The 18,731-nt window shown below is 40.4% G+C and overlaps 1 pseudogene; it reads right to left on the minus strand.

Moving 5' to 3' along the window:
- Positions 1 to 18,731, minus strand: part of LOC141812583 ((S)-beta-bisabolene synthase-like) — a 39,388-nt pseudogene continuing 20,657 nt past the window's right edge.

The following is an 18,731-nucleotide window of genomic DNA, read 5'->3' on the forward strand; positions in this document are numbered from 1 at the left end:
ATTTGGCTTCAACAAGAACAAATTATTTCTCTCTTTCTCCCCTTTTATTTCAACAATATTAACTTGGGCACACAACAATATAAGATATCAAATAGAACATGATTGTAGCGATACTGTCATCAAACACGAACAGGATGAACAAGTAGAAAAAAGATGATTTCCTTCATCGAGGTGTTAGGTTCTGTGAATGCATCACCATGCTTGTATATAAATTCTGTAGTTCGTGTAATGTGGAGAAATAGTTCAACTACTTCCCTAGACAATCCAGTTGGAATAAGGAGCTCCTCGTTGATAGTCTTCCATGCATCTTCAACAAAGCCTAGGAGCTTCTCACGTGCAACATCTTCTGATGTTCCATGTTCCTTCATATAGCAATCTACTGTTGAGGCAACATGTACCCTCTTTTGTTCTCGCTTCAAAAAAAAGAAAAAAAAAACAAAGTCTATCAAGCATATATAAATTTGCATATGTTCTAGGGTTCCTATTGGGATTATAAATTCACATACACAAAAAATTCTTAGGTTATGGTTACTTTATATATACCTCCCTTGAAGTTATGTCATTTGTGATACGACCAATTGTTCCACAAGCTTCTGCGATCTTTGGAGAGCTTTTGAACCATTCAAATGCATCATTTGTGGCCACTGCCTCCTCCATGCCACTCAAAAATACGCAAGAAACCACGATAAATCCAACACTTATAATTGAAACACGCATGTGCTCTTCTAACTTGGGCACATACTCATCATCCCTCCATTTGCATTCCTTAAAATAAGCTTCAGCTTGAATTTTCCACTGCACATAGTTAATTAACAGATAATAAGACCCGGCCCGACAGTTATATATATAGACGTGTATATATATATATATATATATGAAGTGAAAAAGTGTAGCCAAGAAGCATAGACATACTTCTTCCTTGAGGTACAATATTCGAAACTTCTCCGGTGCAAGTTCATTTTCAAATTCCTGAAAAGTGCTCAACATTTTGAGAAAGAAATCCCTTAAGTATTCTGGTAGTTGATCTACTACATTAGGGCTCCACCTGCATGAATAAAAATTTGGTTGGTAATCTTACAAAATTTAAAACATGATTTTATTGTAGTTACGATTCACAATAGATGTCAATCATGCCTTTGGATTGCATCTGTAAGTAGTCGACTCTCTTCTAGTGTGCTGTAGCTATCATAGGTGTCATCCAAGACAGTAATTAACATAAGTAGCTTAGTTGCGAACATTCGAGCACGAGAACAACTGGGTTCATGACGTATCACCATCAACCAACAATAAGATTCCACCACTCGTTCTCGAACAAAATTTAGATGCATAATGTCTAAATTCAAATTCTTCCACCACCTGCATGTCAATGTCATATATAAGGTGCCTTATATAAAATGGCCAAACTAAACACATACGTACATCAAAATATTTGACTTATTTTATGCCTAAAACTTACGTGCATACTTTCTTGAGCTCCTCCTGGTGGAGACATTGTAATATGTTGAAGTCCAATTTTGCAAGCTCAAGTATTGATTCATTTCGGGTCTGTTCATCTTGGTAGATAGAGATGTAGTATCTGGTGAAAAGTCGTTTCATGCTTCGTTGAATAGGCGTCTTGAGAGTGAGAGACACTAGTTTTGCAAATGTAGGATTTAGATCTTTTAATAAAGATGTAAGATTATCTTTAGTGAAAGAAATGGCTTCATCGAGTATAGTCTCTTTTTTAGTTCCAAGGTAAGCTGCGTTATATAAACTTAGGAGCCCCTTAGCATCATCTTTTAGTTCTTCAAAAAATTTTCCCTCTTTATCCTTGTACTTTTTAAATACATCTGCAAATTAAACACACATTATGCAATAAATATATAAATGACCTGTTGGAAATGTGAATATATAGAAGGAGATGGATGAAAGGAGGAGACATCTTAAATGAGATAATACCACATTGAGAGTTTTAAGATAATATGGTTGGTTTATAATATTTTATAAATATTGATATTGTGAACATATGCATGGGAAGAAACTTTCTTTCATGTGTGGGTCCACAAGGAGTACAAATCTAGAGTTCGGATTGCACTGAACCAACTTGACTTGCGAGGATGACTTGCGTATGTCGAATGCCAGACTGGTCGGGATAAAATTTGCTCAAGCAAATCAACCAATGTTTTACCAACTATTTTTTTTTGTTACGTGCTCAAAAGTGTAATGATAGAATTACTCAAATGATTAATCGTGAATTCGTAACCGCCAGGGTGAGACGACCGCTATTGATGGCTGGCGGCATCGTTTTGATCTGGGTGATAAAGACAATAAAGTAAAGGCCATGTAACGTAACCAAAGGGGAGGTGCTCCTATCTAAGGAAGTGAGATCTTGAGCAGAAACGGTGTACGAAAGTAATAGCAAAAGACAACTCCATCCACTTGTGTTCCCCTCGAATCTTTTCTCTGTCGTGTAATTTTTCACTCGGCAGATTTTCCATGTTAGCATTTGAGTGTGAATTCAGTTCTCTACAACCACTAGTATTTGGTGATTGTGGCTTGTCGTTGCATCTTAGGAAACAACAACCCATGACAACCTCGAAGCATCATCGAAGGTTACTTTGGGCGAATCTGTTTAAGAAAAATTCGTCAAACATAGGTCTTGACATTGCTTTCCAACTAGGTACGACAATCCACTCAGGTCCGACAACATTAGTAGTCATGCACATAGCTTCCCTGATTCAACAACACTCTCCCAACTAGGCGCACAAGTAGCGGTATCCCACTCTGACTTGGCTGACTCAATAGTCAGAGAAGGGTCCATTCGGTAGCATTCGGTCTCACTCAGGAGTACTTGGGAAGCATTCGACTTTCTATTTGCTGTAACCACTCTAGCATTACTATGCACCCTAACTCATACTCCGCATCCCACTCGAGCTCAGGAAGTTCAGGCCTCTCGAACCTAGTGACACTCAGGAAACGCGAGAGCAGCTCAGTGACTTCCACTTGAATGGACTCGGGAAGCATCTCGACAGAACTAGGAGCTTACCTAGCAGCTTGAGATTATTAGCTCAAACCATCTCACATATAAGTCTAGTTTGATTTGTAATTTCAATTTAGATTACATTCATTATATCTCTGGCAACAAGATTGTCCAACAATCTTAAAATAGATTTTGTTTCTATTGAGATGACCATAGAAAGTGTTAGCAGCAAAGATGGGGTAGTTAGGGTTCGTAAGTGGCGAAGGAAGAGAAGAAGAGAAGTTTAAGGCAAAACGGTCAGCGGATCCCGACCGTCGGAACGCTTAAACTTCGACCAATCGACAAAGGCGGTTAAGCAACCGCACAGCCAAAGCATCACAGCCCTTGAACCCTTAAAACGCAGAATCGACGGATGGAGAGGCTCGATACCTTACGAGAGGAACTAGCAAAGAAAATAAAACAATAAATCACAGAGCGAAACCCCTCACTAACAAATCGGGAAGGAAAAGGAAATTAGCAGGCAAGGTAAAATTCGAGCCTGCCTCAGGCCCCTTCAAAAACATAAGCAGCTCGGCAAATAGGTCGGACTTCAAGAAACACGGCCCTGACTTAAGGAAAATGGGTCGGCATCATCGATAAAGATTCCTACACTCCTAGAATATTGAGTCTCACCCCAACACACCTTACCAACTGAGCTGCTCCACCTCAATAATCAAAGGCAATCCAAAGCTTAAAAATAAAATGGCTACCCAAAAGAACAATAGTACATCAAGGTCAGCTTCCTACACAGGAAGACACAAAAACAGTTAAAATATCTGTTACAAGAAGAAAGATGAAAAATTAGATCAGAAACCCGGCCTCTCAGAAGCAGGCAGCTCCCCCCACACCTTCTCGGGGTTCAAGAAGCTCAGGTCGACACCCTTGGTTAGCACACCCGACTGGATGAACTGCTTCACAGCCCCTTGAAACCCACGCAAAAGCATGGTGCCAGTCTTTTTTCCTAACATTTCCTGGAACTCAGGAGAATTCAAAAAGGTCGCCTTCTGCTCTTCTCCTTGCTTCTGGAGATCGGCTACCTGCCTCCGGAGAGCCTCCACCTCAGAGAGAGCCTTATCTCTATCATCAAGCGCCAACTCTCGATGCCCCTTCTCCTCGGTCAGTTGAGATTCCAAGGCATGCACCCTAGCCTGAGCCTGCTCCAAGTCATCATGGAGCACTCCTTTCTGGTGATAAGCCAAGGCAAGGTCGGCTTCAAGCTTGAAGCGAGCCTTCTCCAGAAGTCCGACCTCTTGCCGGGTTTTCCCTAGCATCAACTGGGCTTTGTGGGTGGAGGCTCGGCTTTCTTCCAATTCTTGCTCTAACTCCCGAAGCCGGGAAGTCCTAAGCTCAGCATCTACCTTGAGCCGGCCGACCTCTTGCCTTAGCTCCAAGACCTCAGCTCCAGCTCGTAGCTCCGCTGATCCAGCTAGCCCCTCCAGTTGCTTTCGCAACTCAACTACTTGGGCCTCTAGGCGCTGATTATCCGAGCTAAGGGAGGGAACCCTACGATGCAGTTCTTGGCACTGCCTCACCACCTGGATATAAACAGAGAAAAACGTATCAGCAAGCTACGATAAAACAACACCCAGGGATAAAAACTTCATACCTTGCCCAGGGAGCCGTGGATATGAGTAAAGATGGTCTCGGTATCCAGGGTGGGTAGCACCTCCCGGGTGTACTGCTGGAAATCATCCCCAGAAGTCCCTTCCACATGGATAGCCGAAGGAGAGCGGGGAGGACGGACGACCTTGGATTTTTTCTTCTTCGAGGCAGCAGCCGAGGAGGATGAGGCCTTTCTCTTATCAGGACGCCGCTTAATGTGTGACTCCGGGGACAGAGGCTTCAAGGAAGAAGTTGTTAAAGGTTCCACCCCAGGAGGGGCAACCTGCCCTGATACCTCAACCTCCGGGACATCAATCACAATGGTCTCTGACTTCCCAGGAATTGCAAGATACTTACCCTTCTCCTCACGGATCCGTCGTCGGGCCCGGGTCTCTCGAACGGTCACAAAGGCTGAATCCTTCAGCAACGAAGGCTCAGATACCAGATCCGTCGTAGAAGGAGACCCAAAACCCTCTTCTTCGAGACCAAAAGAAGCAGAGCCCTGTCCTAGGTCCGCTGGAAGGATCGATGGAGACACCTCATCCCTCATGGCAACTGGAGCCGAGCTCCCAGGCTCCTCAGTAGCTGCAGGGCTCCCTGACTCCGCAATCTTAGCCCCAGAGGTCATAGGCTCACTAGAGGTAAGGGAAACCTCAGCGTCAGGGATAGCTGCGGAAACCCCCTCTACCTCTGTAGAAACCCACCAGCTATCAGTAGTAGAGAGGTCCCACTTCAAAGCCTTCTTCACGGAAGCATCCACCAGAATCTCATCTGCAACCAAAAACGAAGGAAGAGAATTAATTAGCCCAAAAAGGAACTACAGCAAACACAGAAGACTTACATAAGGACGAAGCCAGGGGAAGGCTGGTGGGACTAAGGCCCACTCGATACAGGAGGGCCTCATTGGACACCAACTTGTTGGCATCAAACAAGAGGGGAGACAACGTCGCCTTGACATGCCTAAAAGGCGAAGTGGACTGGTAAGGACCCAAAGGGGGGGGGGGGAGAAGGCAGAATGGGTTCCCAGGCAGTCGGCCAAGTGTAAGGAGTCGGAGGTTTAATATAGAAGAATCTATGTCTCCACCCCTTCTGAGAATCGGAACAGCCAGCTAAGAACTTAACACCTGACCTAGCCGAGAAATATATGACCCCGGGCTCACCCCTCTTAGGGTGGATAAATTGGTGGAGGAGTTGGGGAGTGGAAGAGATGTTGTAGACATGGAGAACAACAAAGGTACCGCACAGCAAGCGGTAGGAGTTCGGAGCTAGTTGGGACAAGGAAAGATGGAAATAATGAGCTAGGTCATGGAAGAGTGGGGAAATAGGAAAACGCAAACCCGCTTCCAACTGACCTTGGAAGAAGGTGACGTAGCCAGAAGGAGGTTCGTGTGGTCGCTGAAGGGAGGTTGGTACCCTAATCAGATGATCGCTAGGAATACCGTAGCGATCCCGAAGCATCACTGCATCCTCCGGACGTAGCAAAGAGGTAACAGACTCACACCAAGGGATTAGGGTTCCCATGAGAGTATAAAGGCAGTAGGCTAAATAAAGGAACACAAGCAAAAGGAGGGAAAAGCGAAAAGGAAATCGGCCGACGCGAAAGAAAAATAAAAGAGAAGAACGAGACCCCGAGGCTGGGAAACAGAACAAAGTAAAACACGGCCTAACTCAAAGAATAGACTTACGAGGAGAAGCAGACATGGCTGAAGGGGGAAAAATCCTGGAAGTGAAAGGAACGCGAACGAGATCAGAAGGAAGTCGGAGCGCAAGAACACGCGGGAGCTAGGGTTCGAGGTGACGAGTAAAAAAGACGACGAAACAAGAGGGGTTTTAACTGAACGGTCGAGCAATCCTGACCGTCGATAAACAAAAGCAGGGGGTGAAGCGAAAAGAAGGCCGATTTAAGCCCTGGGGCGCGGAGATCAACGGAGGAAAATAAATAAATCAAATAGGCTTAAATAACAGAGGGACAAAGCAAACCAAACGTAAGTTCAGTCAGTCGAACTACGTCTCCTTCGACTAAACTAGGTCGGGAGGCTTGTGATCCGGATGGAATGACAGGGGCCAAACACGTAGGATAAAAGAGGCCCACAAAGGACACGTGGAAAGGACGTGGCGGCCAATCAGAAGAGCCCGACTCCTCTGAAAGAAGGGGGGATTAAACCCAGGCCCTAGGCAGAGGTGCCACCTCCCTAGTAGCACGAGCAGAAAGCCCTGCCAACTACCTCAGAAAATAACCCCCAGCACTCCCACAGCTAGGATCAACAGTCTACGACCTCAGCATTGGCCCATCGCAACCTACGAGCCCAGGTTCGGTACAACGATAAGCCTACCACACCATCAAAGGACATATACAGGACCTAAGCCCGTAACTGAACCCCACAGACCTAGCCGATCTCCTCACAAGCTGGGTCGCATCACCCAACCTCACTAACGGGCCGTCTACTTGCACTCCCAACAATTGTACGAGCCAAAACTCCCTAGCCCACCAACCAGCTAGGGCCAAAAGTAGGGCCATTACACCAGCCGAGCTCCTTCAGACCTCGGCACCTGATGCCCTGCAACTATCAAGGAAGTAGAACTACACTCATAGGCCAACCTCATGAGCAGGTCGCTGCATCATAAGCCGACCTCCCGATCATCAGGTCGCCGCAGCATAAGCCGACCTCACGATCAGGTCGCCGCAGCATAAGCCAACCCAACCTACATCACAACCCAACCTCTAGACCAGACTGTCACCTCGTACGCCGACCTCAAGGCTCGACGGTCACAGCAGGGGCTAGCACCTGGGTGTAGCAGCCTGGCCCCACCTCGAAGGAAGGACTTCCTATTAATCTCTTCCACCACAAAACACATAAGGAGATCGGAAGAAGACCCGCCTACCTACCCGGCTAGGAATATTCCACATCAGCGCATCTCAACCCTACATATTGGTCACGCCTGACGCGGAGATGATACCAACGGATAACGATCAAGGCTCCTTCACTAAACTTATCCGCAGGAGGCGATTTAGATAACGATCAAGGCTCCCTTACCAAGGCGATTTAGATAATCCAATCTCATTACCGAGTCCCAGACAATCACAACCCTCCAAAGAAGATAAGATATATAGAAGAGCCGTCTGATTTGTAGAACCTGTCACACATCATATCCAGAGATCTCGCCATCTCCTCCAATCCCAGGCCGCTGGATCCGAAGGTATCGCTCCCCCTCGCTCTATATAAACCTCACAGGTACGACATTCAACCCATCTTGAATCCGGAGGGTACACTTGCATTTTTCTGGGTCTGACTTGAGCGTCGGAGTGGCCACGCCGGGATCCCCCGGCGCCCAGCTAATCCGTGCGTTCAGTGCCCCCTTCGCAGGTCCTTTCTCTTCCGCTGTGGAAACCTCGGGTGACGCGGCCTCCCCCTTGTCTGGTGATTCAGCTGTCGTCGGTAAGGAGCCGGAACATCCATCATTAAAATAATAATCAAATTTAAAATTAATTATTATTTTAGTGATCGAAATTAAATCTGGCCGCTATTTAGTAATCAAATTTAATTTTGATTGCTAAAAACCTCTAAAATCACCTGATCCCTCTTTTTTCTTCCCCAAGCAATCCCTAAAATCCCAATTTTCCTCTCCGATCTCTACTCTGACCTGCTCCGATCTCTTCTCCTACACCTGCGATCTCTATCTCTGATCTCTGTCACCTAGTAAGCTTTTCTCTTCTCCTCTCTCCTCTCCTCTCTGACTTCAGTCGTCACCTCACCGTCGCGAGGTTGGACGGGATGGCGGCCTCGAGCCTACTAGGGAGGTTGGCCGTGAGCTCGATCGGCTACGAGCTCGGTCAGCTGCAAGCTTGGTCGGTTGCAGCTTGATTGGTCGCGAGCTCAGCTAGCCCGAGATGCGAACATAGATCTAGCCGCAAAGTCGATTGAGTGGTAGGCTGGCCACGAGCTCAACTAGGATGCGAACTCAGCTCTGACCACAAGCTTGGCCAAGTGGGAGGCTAGCTGCGAGCTCAGCTAGCCCCGACCACGAGCTCGTCCAGCCGTGAGCTCAGCTAGCCCCGACCACGAGCTCGGGCAACTATGAGCTTAGCCCTACCACGAGTCGGCTGCTAACTCAGTCTTGTTCTAGTGGTTGGGCCTCGTGCATCCTTGTTTGGACACATGTGCAGTCTTGGCCCGGTGGTTGGACACACTTTTAGACATAATTTGTTATGATATTCATATAGTTTAGCAAAAATATTTATTTGTGCACCATTATATTTGATTGTTGACTTAATAATATTGATTTTTCATATTTATTTTGGCATGTTCTTAAAGTCTTTGGAGATACTCGTCTTTGTTCACCATCTATAAGTATATCTACAACAATTGTTATTTATTGTTAGCATTGTGTTTTAATCATTTAATTTAACTATTATGTTTTAACTATATACATGTTTACTTTTACCATTTTAATAATATTACAAATATAATTTTATTTAAGTTATAATATTTATGAATAAAGTTTGGATATACCATAGGTTAGAAAATAAAATTATCACTAATGAATATTTTGATGAGTTGAAGAGTTTGTGAACTTCGCTAAGTGTCATCCAAACTGTATGGATCGTAAAAAATTATATGATCCGTGTAATCATTGCAAATATAGAATTATAACTTTTTGTGATGAGAATACATCTAGGTAAAAATGGATTTATTCTAAATTATTGTAGCTGATATAGTCATGGAGAACCTTATGTGTTTGAGCAAATTAAATATTCTACTGCTTCGTCATCTGACGAGAGAATTATCATTTAATGACAATGCAATATAATCAATGGTTTATGATGTGATGAATGCATTTGATCATAGAAATATACCAACTCTTGAAGTTCAGAAACTATATGACATGTTAAAGGCTAGTGAAAGACAAGTGTGGAAAGACATTCGTTCTGGTCATTCCCAACTATTAGTTATTGTAAGGTTATTAAACATCAAGGCAGAATATCATTTCTCAGAACGATGTTACAATGACATTTGTTAATTAATGCCAAAGTTGCTCCCTTTTGATAACATAATGACTGATAACTTCTACAGTATAAAGAAGTTGATTAGGTGTTTGAGTTTGCTTATAGAAAAGATTGATTGTTGTATAAATAATTACATGATCTTTTAGAATGAAAATAGTGAACTTACTGAATGCAGAATGTGTAATCACACTTGTTATAGGTAGTGAAGTCGCATATTAGGGAAGAAAAAAAAATTTAGCTTGGAAAGTCATGTATTACTTCTCATTAACAGCTAGACTTCAACGTTTGTATGCATCTGCCGCTACAGCAAACCACATGAGATGGCATCATGAGCATGTACACAAAGGAGATATAATGTGTCATCCTATTGATTCCCCTGCATAGAAATATCCTGATACAAAATTTTTCTCCTTTGCAATGGAACCACATAATGTAAAACTGAGACTTTCAATAGATGGATTTCAGCCATTTGATCAATCTGGACAGCAATATTCATCTTGGCCAGTCATAGTAACACCATATAACTTACTGTTATGGATGTGTATGAAAGATGAGTATATGTTTCTTATTGTGCTTATTCCAGGTCCAAAGAATCCGAAAGAGAAAATAGATATTTTTTTATAATCTCTAATTGTCGAGCTAAAAGAATTATGGAATTTAAGGTCTCCGACTTATGATATTACAAGTAAAAGTAATTTTACCTTACATGCTACTTTATTATGAATAATTAGTGATTTTTCGGCATACTCACTATTGTTAGGATGAAGCACAACTGGTAAGTTAGCATGTCCATATTGAATGATCGAGTCTGATGCATTTTCATTATCTTGAAGTGGAAAGATATCTTAGGTTAATAATTATCATAAATTTTTACCTTTGCAGCACCCTTTTAGGCGAAATAAGAAAGAGTTCATAAAGAATAAAGTGGTTAGAAAACTTCCATCCATAATTAAGGAAAGGAATATTTGAGGAAATAGACAACTATAGATTTATACTAGTAACTCAAATGAATTCTGATGATTTAAATAAATATATTGCTAGAGTGTGCAAATGTGGTTGGAAGAAGTAGAACATATTTTGATATTTGCCATATTGGAAGTATCTGTTCATTTGACATAATTTAGATGTGATGTATGTTGAGAAAAAAATTTTCGATAATATTTTCAATACTGTGATGAATGTTTAAAAAAAACTAAAGACACAGTAAATTTAAGTGAGGAATTAAAAGAATTAGCTAACAAACCTGAGTTGCATTAGAATGAAACAATTGGTAAAAGACTTGTTATACATTAGACAAAGAAAGTAAATAGATATTGTATAGTTGGTTAAAAGAAATCAAATTTTCAAATGAGTATACCTCGAATATAGCTCGATGCATGGATATGAACAAAAATATTTGGAATGAAGAATCATGACTATCACATGTTTATACAAAGACTTATTCCAATCGCCTTCCATGATCTACTTCCTAATAATGTTTGATAAACACTTATAGAATCAAATCTTTTTTTAAAAAAAATTTGACATCGAGGGTTATTATGACAGTGGAAATGCTTCGGCTTGAAACTAAAATACCTCTTATACTCTGTAAACTTGAGCGCATATTCCCACCTAATTTTTTTTGATTAAATGGAACATTTACCAGGTCATTTACCTTACGAGGCACGAAATAACTAGTCTTATGCAGTATAGATAGATGTATCCATTTGAATGACTTTTGATGAGATTAAAGAATAATGTTTATAACAAAGCAAGAGTTGAGGGGTCAATATGCAATGTTTATTTGGTTGAAGATGCATCTACCTTTTACTCATATTATTTTACTGATAATATAAAAATTAGATATCGTAAGTGTCCTTCAAATTATGATGATATTCAATAGATAGACCAAGAGATGCTTTTTATTTTCAAGTTTCATGATAGGCCAATTGGTGCATTTGTTTCTAGATGGTTAAATCAAAAGGAATATTATGCAGCAAGAACATATATACTCCTAAATTGTGAGGAGGTCAAATTCTACATAAAGTGAGTTAACTTCTACATTCAAACATTTATCCCTTTATGTTTGTTTGTTATACCATATGTCTTAAAATTACCTTCCATAATAGCTTATATGAACAACAACTACAACTATAAAATCCATCAATAGGTGCAAGTGAGGTAGAGAAAAAGTTAGAGATGGAATTTGCATTTTGATTTGAAATCTATGTAAGTTAGAGATTAAGTTATTTTCTTCAAGTGTATTATATAATTGATAATTTATATCATAACTACTTTTCTAGGTTAAAGATCATAAAATATCAAATGTGCAAGATGAAAGGATAAAAAATCTTACATTAGGACCTCTCCGTAACATAAGAGTCTTCTCTAGTTACCATATTAATAACTTCAAATTTCACATGGCACAAAGTGATTCATATATACTAACCTATAATTCAGGTGTTTATGTAAAAGGATCTACCAACAACACTAATATTGAATCTGATTACTATGGCAGACTTGATAAAATCATTGAGGTTGAATATCTTATTTTATCAATAAAAAGGTGTGTGTTATTCAAATTTTCATGGTATGATCCGACTCTAAAAATAGGTACTAGAATGCATTCAAACTATAATTCAATTGAAGTTAATACAAATAAAAGATTCAACAAATTTGAACCTTTCATTTTCACAGTATAGATCAAATTTTCTATATTGAATACCCGATAAAGAGAAGAAGATCTAGTGAATGATTAGCAGTTTATCAAATCAAGTCTCGCTCTACCATAGAAATGTTAAACTCCATTACGACCCAAAACTATAATGCATTTTAAAATGAGGAAGTGGAGATACATTCAGTAGATTTACATATTCAATCCACATCTCAATTACTTGTAGATGTAAATGTGACTTACGAGGAAATAAATGATAGAGAGATCTCCAACAGTGAGGAGCTTAATGTACTGTCTAGCGATGAGGACTTAGAAACAATTAATTTGTTAATGGTTCAGATAGTAATTGGTTAAGTATATGCTTGTTTTTTACATGTAAATCTTGCTAATTTTACCATATAAGATATTATTATTCTTATTTTAATTATTATTAGTTGGATTGTGTATGTGTTATAATATTATTTTGTAGATATCATGTCAACTAGTGCACTAGTACACGTTAGTCAAATTGTGTTGAGGCTTACTGGGGATTGATATGTATTAATGTTATTAGTAATTCAAATTTATCTATTCATTTATTTATTAATTTGAATAATGAAAAAAATTTCATGTAGTTTTATTCCCAATGGTTATAACATATCTGCATATATCACAAAAATATTTAAAGAATGTCAATGCACTAAGTCTATATGAAGGCATGTAGACTAAGATCTTAAAGATTTTTATTATCATGAATTTTTGGTAAGTAAATTTGAATATTATTGGTACTGTATAATATGTTGTGATACTAATTTTCTTAATATTATTACAAAAAATATACTTGGGAGGCATTACACAAGGAAGAATTTAAAGAAATATAAAATAATTATTGTTAAAAATATTGGTGCGGGGAGCACCAGATGATAGAACCTTGGTTTTGATGATGGCATGAGGTTCAAGTTAAGTGTGTCTTGTGTACTGACAAGTTGATCTAGTGTGCAGGGAGCACAGGAAAGTCCTAGTTGAGGCTAGACAAAGTAAGTCTTAGTTGCGACTAGGCAAAAATAAGTTCTGATTTGGAGGATCAGGCAAAAGTATTGGCAAGGTCAAGTGCACCAGGTGCAAGTCCAGGCAGGTCAGGAGGACCAAGAAGCATGGTAGAAATCCAGGCAGGTTAGGAGTACCAAGGCTTGGTGAAAGTCTAGGTAGTTAGGAGAGCCGGTAGCTTAGCATCAAATCCTAGGGGTCGAGGACCATGGCTACGTGGGAAGTCTAACAAGTTTGGAGGACTTGTTGGCAAGTCAGGTAAATTTTCTCGAATGGAGTGGGTAAGGGTGTGTTCCCAAAGTGAAATAGTAGGCATCGATCTAACTCAAGGTTTCACTGAAAACTTGAAGTTAAGACCAATTAACAGTTCAAAAACTATTAATCCAACTATGTTACTTTAGATTTTAGACTAACTTGTAATGTAGATTGGAGAGGTGAGGATTTTTGACTTTGGGTGACTCTATCTAGAATCCAGTCGACCGGACGGTCTAGGTGCCTGAAAGGTGAATCCAGGCGACTCAAGTTCGGATAATTGCAACGGAAGTCAAAGTTCATCCAGATCCTCCACGTCAGCACGGAGTCGACTGGAAGGGGAATCTAGGGGTTGGAAGCGCCGAGTCAGCTACGTAGATGGCGGATCGACAGATTGCGTGGAGTCGCCTGGAAGGGGAATCCAGGCGACTGGAAGGCCTTATAAAAGGACATCGAATAGAGGCTTCATGGCATCAATTCAGAGCTTTCCATAGCAAGTCGATGACACTCTGAGCGAGAAGGAACACCCTAGCAGCCGTCGTAACGTCGGAGATCACACCACAAGCTTCAACCTCTTCTCTAGTGGTTTTGGTAACGATTTAGTTATTGTACTTGATTTCTACGATAAAGTTTTATCGTAATACTTTTTTACAAATCATTACAACTCTTCTCTAAGGAAAGAGTAATATAGTGGATTGTCCGTACGTAAACGATTAAAGATCGTGGGCCTTGGAGAAGCAACCAGTGGCTGTGAACCAAGTAAAAATAAAGTGTGTCCATTGTGCTTGTTGTTTTATTGCTTTTATTATTTCCATGGCAACGACTTTGATTTACGAGCATAATCGATGTGTTTAAAAAATTGGAAAAATGCTAAAAAGATAGCGCTATTCACCCCTCTAGCGCATCTATGATCCTACAATTGGTATCAGAGCGGGGTGCTTGAATTCAGTGCAACCATTGGTCGAGTAAGTTTTTCAAAAATATTTTTTAAAATTTTTTTAAATTTTTTAAAATTTTTAATTTTTAATTATATATTTTTTTCTCCCGCACTACTAATCCAAGACCAAGTCTTGGAACAAAATTCTTTGTCTTTCTGTGTGCTAGACAAATGACCCACCAGGAAGGCTTTAGCACTGCAAGGCCACCTCTGTTCTCAGGAGAGGACTTCATCTACTGGAAAGTTAGAATGGAGTACAACCTTAAGACACAAGTGGAAATGTGGATAGTCATCTAGACGGAATTTACAATCCCGACTAACAATGACAATCTTGCAACAAATGGGATGTGACTATGAGAAAGAAAATTGAGGCAGACGTAAAGGTAACCCAAACCCTACAATGTGGGTTGACCAAGGAGGAACTGAACTGAGTCGGACCCTTCATAAGTGAAAAAGATTTATGTAACAAGCTAATCAAACTGCACGAAGGCACCTCGGGCACGAAGGTTAGCAAAAGAGACCTGTTGATGAACAAACTCTATATCATCCGGATGATGGATGGAGAGTCGACGAGCGCACTTCACGCCAGAATTCAGGACATCCTAAACGGTCTTCATGCAATCGACCAACAAGTGGAGAACCGAGATACGATAAGGTACGCATTGAAAGCATTCCCGAGGAACACTTTATGGGCATCTATGGTGGATGCTTACATGGTCTCTAGGGACCTTTCAAAAGTTAAATTGGATGAAATATTTTCTGAATTTGAGTTGCATGAATAGATTAATGCCAAAGTGGAAGAGAAAGGTGTAGGTCTTCTTGCAAGTACAACCAAGGAAAAGAAGTACAAAAAGGTGGTCGAAGAATCTGATTCATTAGACTCCGAAAGTAACAACAAGGTCACAATGGAGCTAGTGAATTTGGTCTGCAAAATGATCAGGAAGAAGCGTGGAATCAAGAAGTCAGAAGTGAAGAAGCTAGTACAAAAGACAAACACCAATCTATCTTCAATCGACAAAGTGGAACACAAATGTTACGGGTGCAACAAGAAAAGTCACTTCAAGGTTGAGTGCCCAAAACAGAAGAAAGAAAGGAGATCCAAGAGGAAGGCGTTGAAGGCCACTTGGGATGAATCATCGTCAGAGGACTCGGACGAAGAGCCTACGACAAGCTTCCTCACACTTCCAGCAAGGGACGAACCAACGGACGTCGATAGCGAATTGGACACCAACTCGAGTACAAGCCACGGATCCGCATCTGTTTCTGAAGGTTCCCACACCGCTATAAGTACTGAAAAGCTTTATTCTATAATTCTTAGTTTATCAAAGAAATTAACTAAGTCTGATGCCTTAGTTGAATCGCTCCAAGAGGAGATAGCTCTTCTCAAGGAGAAAGTCAACTCTAGGTTGTCAACCGAAGTTACTTTAATTAAGGATTCGACTCAAGTTCAACTTGAGAAAGAAAATTCTCAATTGAAGCTTCAAGTTGATGATCTAAGGCGATCGCTTGAGAAATTCACCTCTGGATCTAAGTATCTTGACATAAATCTTGGAAACCAAGAGGCTGGATACAAGTGTAGGATCGGATAAGCGCTAGAGGCGGGTTGAATAGCGCTTATAGTGGTTTTCCCCAGTTTTGAAATCTCGATCATAATAACTTGTAAATCAGATTGTAGCAGAAAATAAAGTAAAGTAAAACAACACAAGAACAACACAAGTGACACGTTTATTTTTACTTGGTTCACAGCCAAAGGCTGCTACTCCAAGGCCCACGATCTGTGATCGTTTACGTACGAGCAATCCACTAATAAACTTGTTTCCTTACGGAAATAAGTTGTAACGATTACAAAAGCCAACGATAAATCAAAACTTTATCGTATTAACAAATACAACAGAATGAAATCGTTACCCACAACCGGAGTTTGAAGATCTTCTTTCTGGCGCGATTCCGGCATTACGACGGCTGGATGGATGTTGCTGCTCGCTCAGGGTGTCGTCGGCTCGACGTGACTTGACTTGAATTGCTTCTTAATTGCTGTCGAGAAGCCTCTGTTCGAAGTGCTTTTATTAGACATTCCGGTCGACTAGAACCTCATTTTGGTCGACTCCACGTAGACCGCCGATCCACTATCCTCGCAGTTGACTCGGCCTTCCGATCGACTGGAATCTCCATTCTGGTCGACTCCGTGCTGACGTGGAGGGTCTTGATAGACTTTGACTTCCGCTGCGTTTATCCGATCTTGAGTCGCCTGGAATCCACATTCCGATCGACTGAAACTTCCGGTCGACTTGAACCTCGGATAAGGTCACCCGGAGTCAAAGACTTCACCTCTCCAATCTGCATTACAAGTTAGTTCCAAAAACATAGATAAACAGATTGAAGAATCAGTTCTATGAACTATTTCTTGGTCTTAACTTTAGGTTTCCAGTGAAACCTTAGGTTAGACCGACGCCTATAGTTCCACTTTCGGGAACGCGTCCTGACCCACTCCTCTCAGGAGAAATTACCTTACTTGCCAACCAAGTCCTCCAGACTTGTTGGACTTTCTGCTCAGCTGTGGTCCTTGGCCCCCAGGAATTTTCTGCTAGAACTCCGGTCCCTGACCGCCTAGACTTCACCAAACCTCTGGTCCTCCTGACCGTACCCGCTTGGACTTTGGCCATGCTTCCCGGTCCTCCGACACTGCATGGACTTGCACCTGGTGCACTTGACCTGCCAAGTCTTCTGCCTGATCCTCCAGACCAGGACTTGTCCTTGCCTAGCCTACAACTAGGACTTTTGCTTTTTGCCTAGCCTCAACTAGGACTTTACCTGTGCTCCCTGCACACTAGATCAGCTTGTTAGTCCAACAACACACTTAACTTGAACCTCGTGTCATTATCAAAATCAAGGTTCGATCATCTAGTGCTTCCCGCACCAACAATCTTCCCCTTTTTGATTATGGCAACTCGAGTTTCAAGTTAAGAAAAAAAACTAACTTTAAAGAAATAGAGTTTATGAAATGTCATGCATGATGTGCAAAAAGTGTTAACCTTAACTCCCCCTGCTTCCAGGGCTCCCCTTGAACTTGTACTTAGTTTAAAAACAAGCAGTATTTTGAAAACCAGTATTTTTAGTTCTCTCCCCCTGAACTTGATATTGCTTAGTTTTGATTAAACTTGAAGCAAAATTATTCAAGTCCTTTAAAAGTAAAAACATTGAGTTTTTGAGAACTTTGAAAAATCTTTGAACTTTTTCAAAACATTTTAAATTTTAGAACTTAAGTTCAAACATATTTAATTTTTAAACTTTTGAAAATTTTAACTTAAAATTGAAGTTTCAAAAGATTTTTAAAAAAATTTTTAAAGCTTGAAAAAAAAATTTAACCTTGAAAATTTTTTTGAATACTTGAAAAATAATTTTAGCTTGATTTTTTTTTGAATACTTGAAACTCATAATTCTCTCCCCCTTTGACATAATTAAAAAATAATACCTAAAGGGTTTGAGTCCAAGCATTGTAATAATAGATAAAATACTTAGACAAAAAAATTTTATCCGAGGGGCGAGTGTCCAACTTAGGTTTTAGCTAACTACTAAGAAGTAGTAGCTTGACCTAGTTAGTCAAGTGTAAGTGTATCATTCCATTGAGCTTTAAGCTTAGGAACACTTAACTTGATTCAATGTATTTTAAAGCCCAAGTAAGGTTCGATGCACTGACATAAGCATCTGATACTTAGGCTAGAATCCTATGCATCTCACACCATTCTATGTTTCACAAACACAAGCAAGGTATCTAGTGTGCTTTGTGAGATGCTCCACCTAGATCTATAGGAACATGCTTTCTAGGGGTTGATTCTAGTCTAAGGCTAAATCATTCCTTTCTTACTTTTGAAATCAAAAAGAAAATTTTGAAAATAAGTTTTTTAAAATAAAAGATAAACTTTTTAAAATCTTTGAAAAACTATTTTATAATAGATTTGAAAAACATATGAATTTTAAAAAATTTGCATTTTTCCTATTCTACCAAGCATAGTTAAAAGATATTCACAAACTTAATAAATATGCAAGGACTAAACTGAAATATGTGAATTATGCAAAAAAAAAACTGTATAATACTAGTGTCAATATGTCTAGATAGTCTAAAAAAATACAACTACTGAGGTGGTGGTGGTGGATGACCCCAAGCTCTAATCATCTCCATCAACTCTATCATCCTAGCATCCTGACCATCGAAGCGACTAATCACTGTCTGCTAGAAATCCTGGAAGGTTTTCCTCGA

This window comes from Curcuma longa, chromosome 19 (genome assembly GCF_044706935.1).
Source record: "Curcuma longa cultivar G26 ecotype Majalengka, Jawa Barat chromosome 19, ITB_CL_G26_1.1, whole genome shotgun sequence".
NCBI classification, from domain to species: Eukaryota; Viridiplantae; Streptophyta; class Magnoliopsida; order Zingiberales; family Zingiberaceae; genus Curcuma; species Curcuma longa.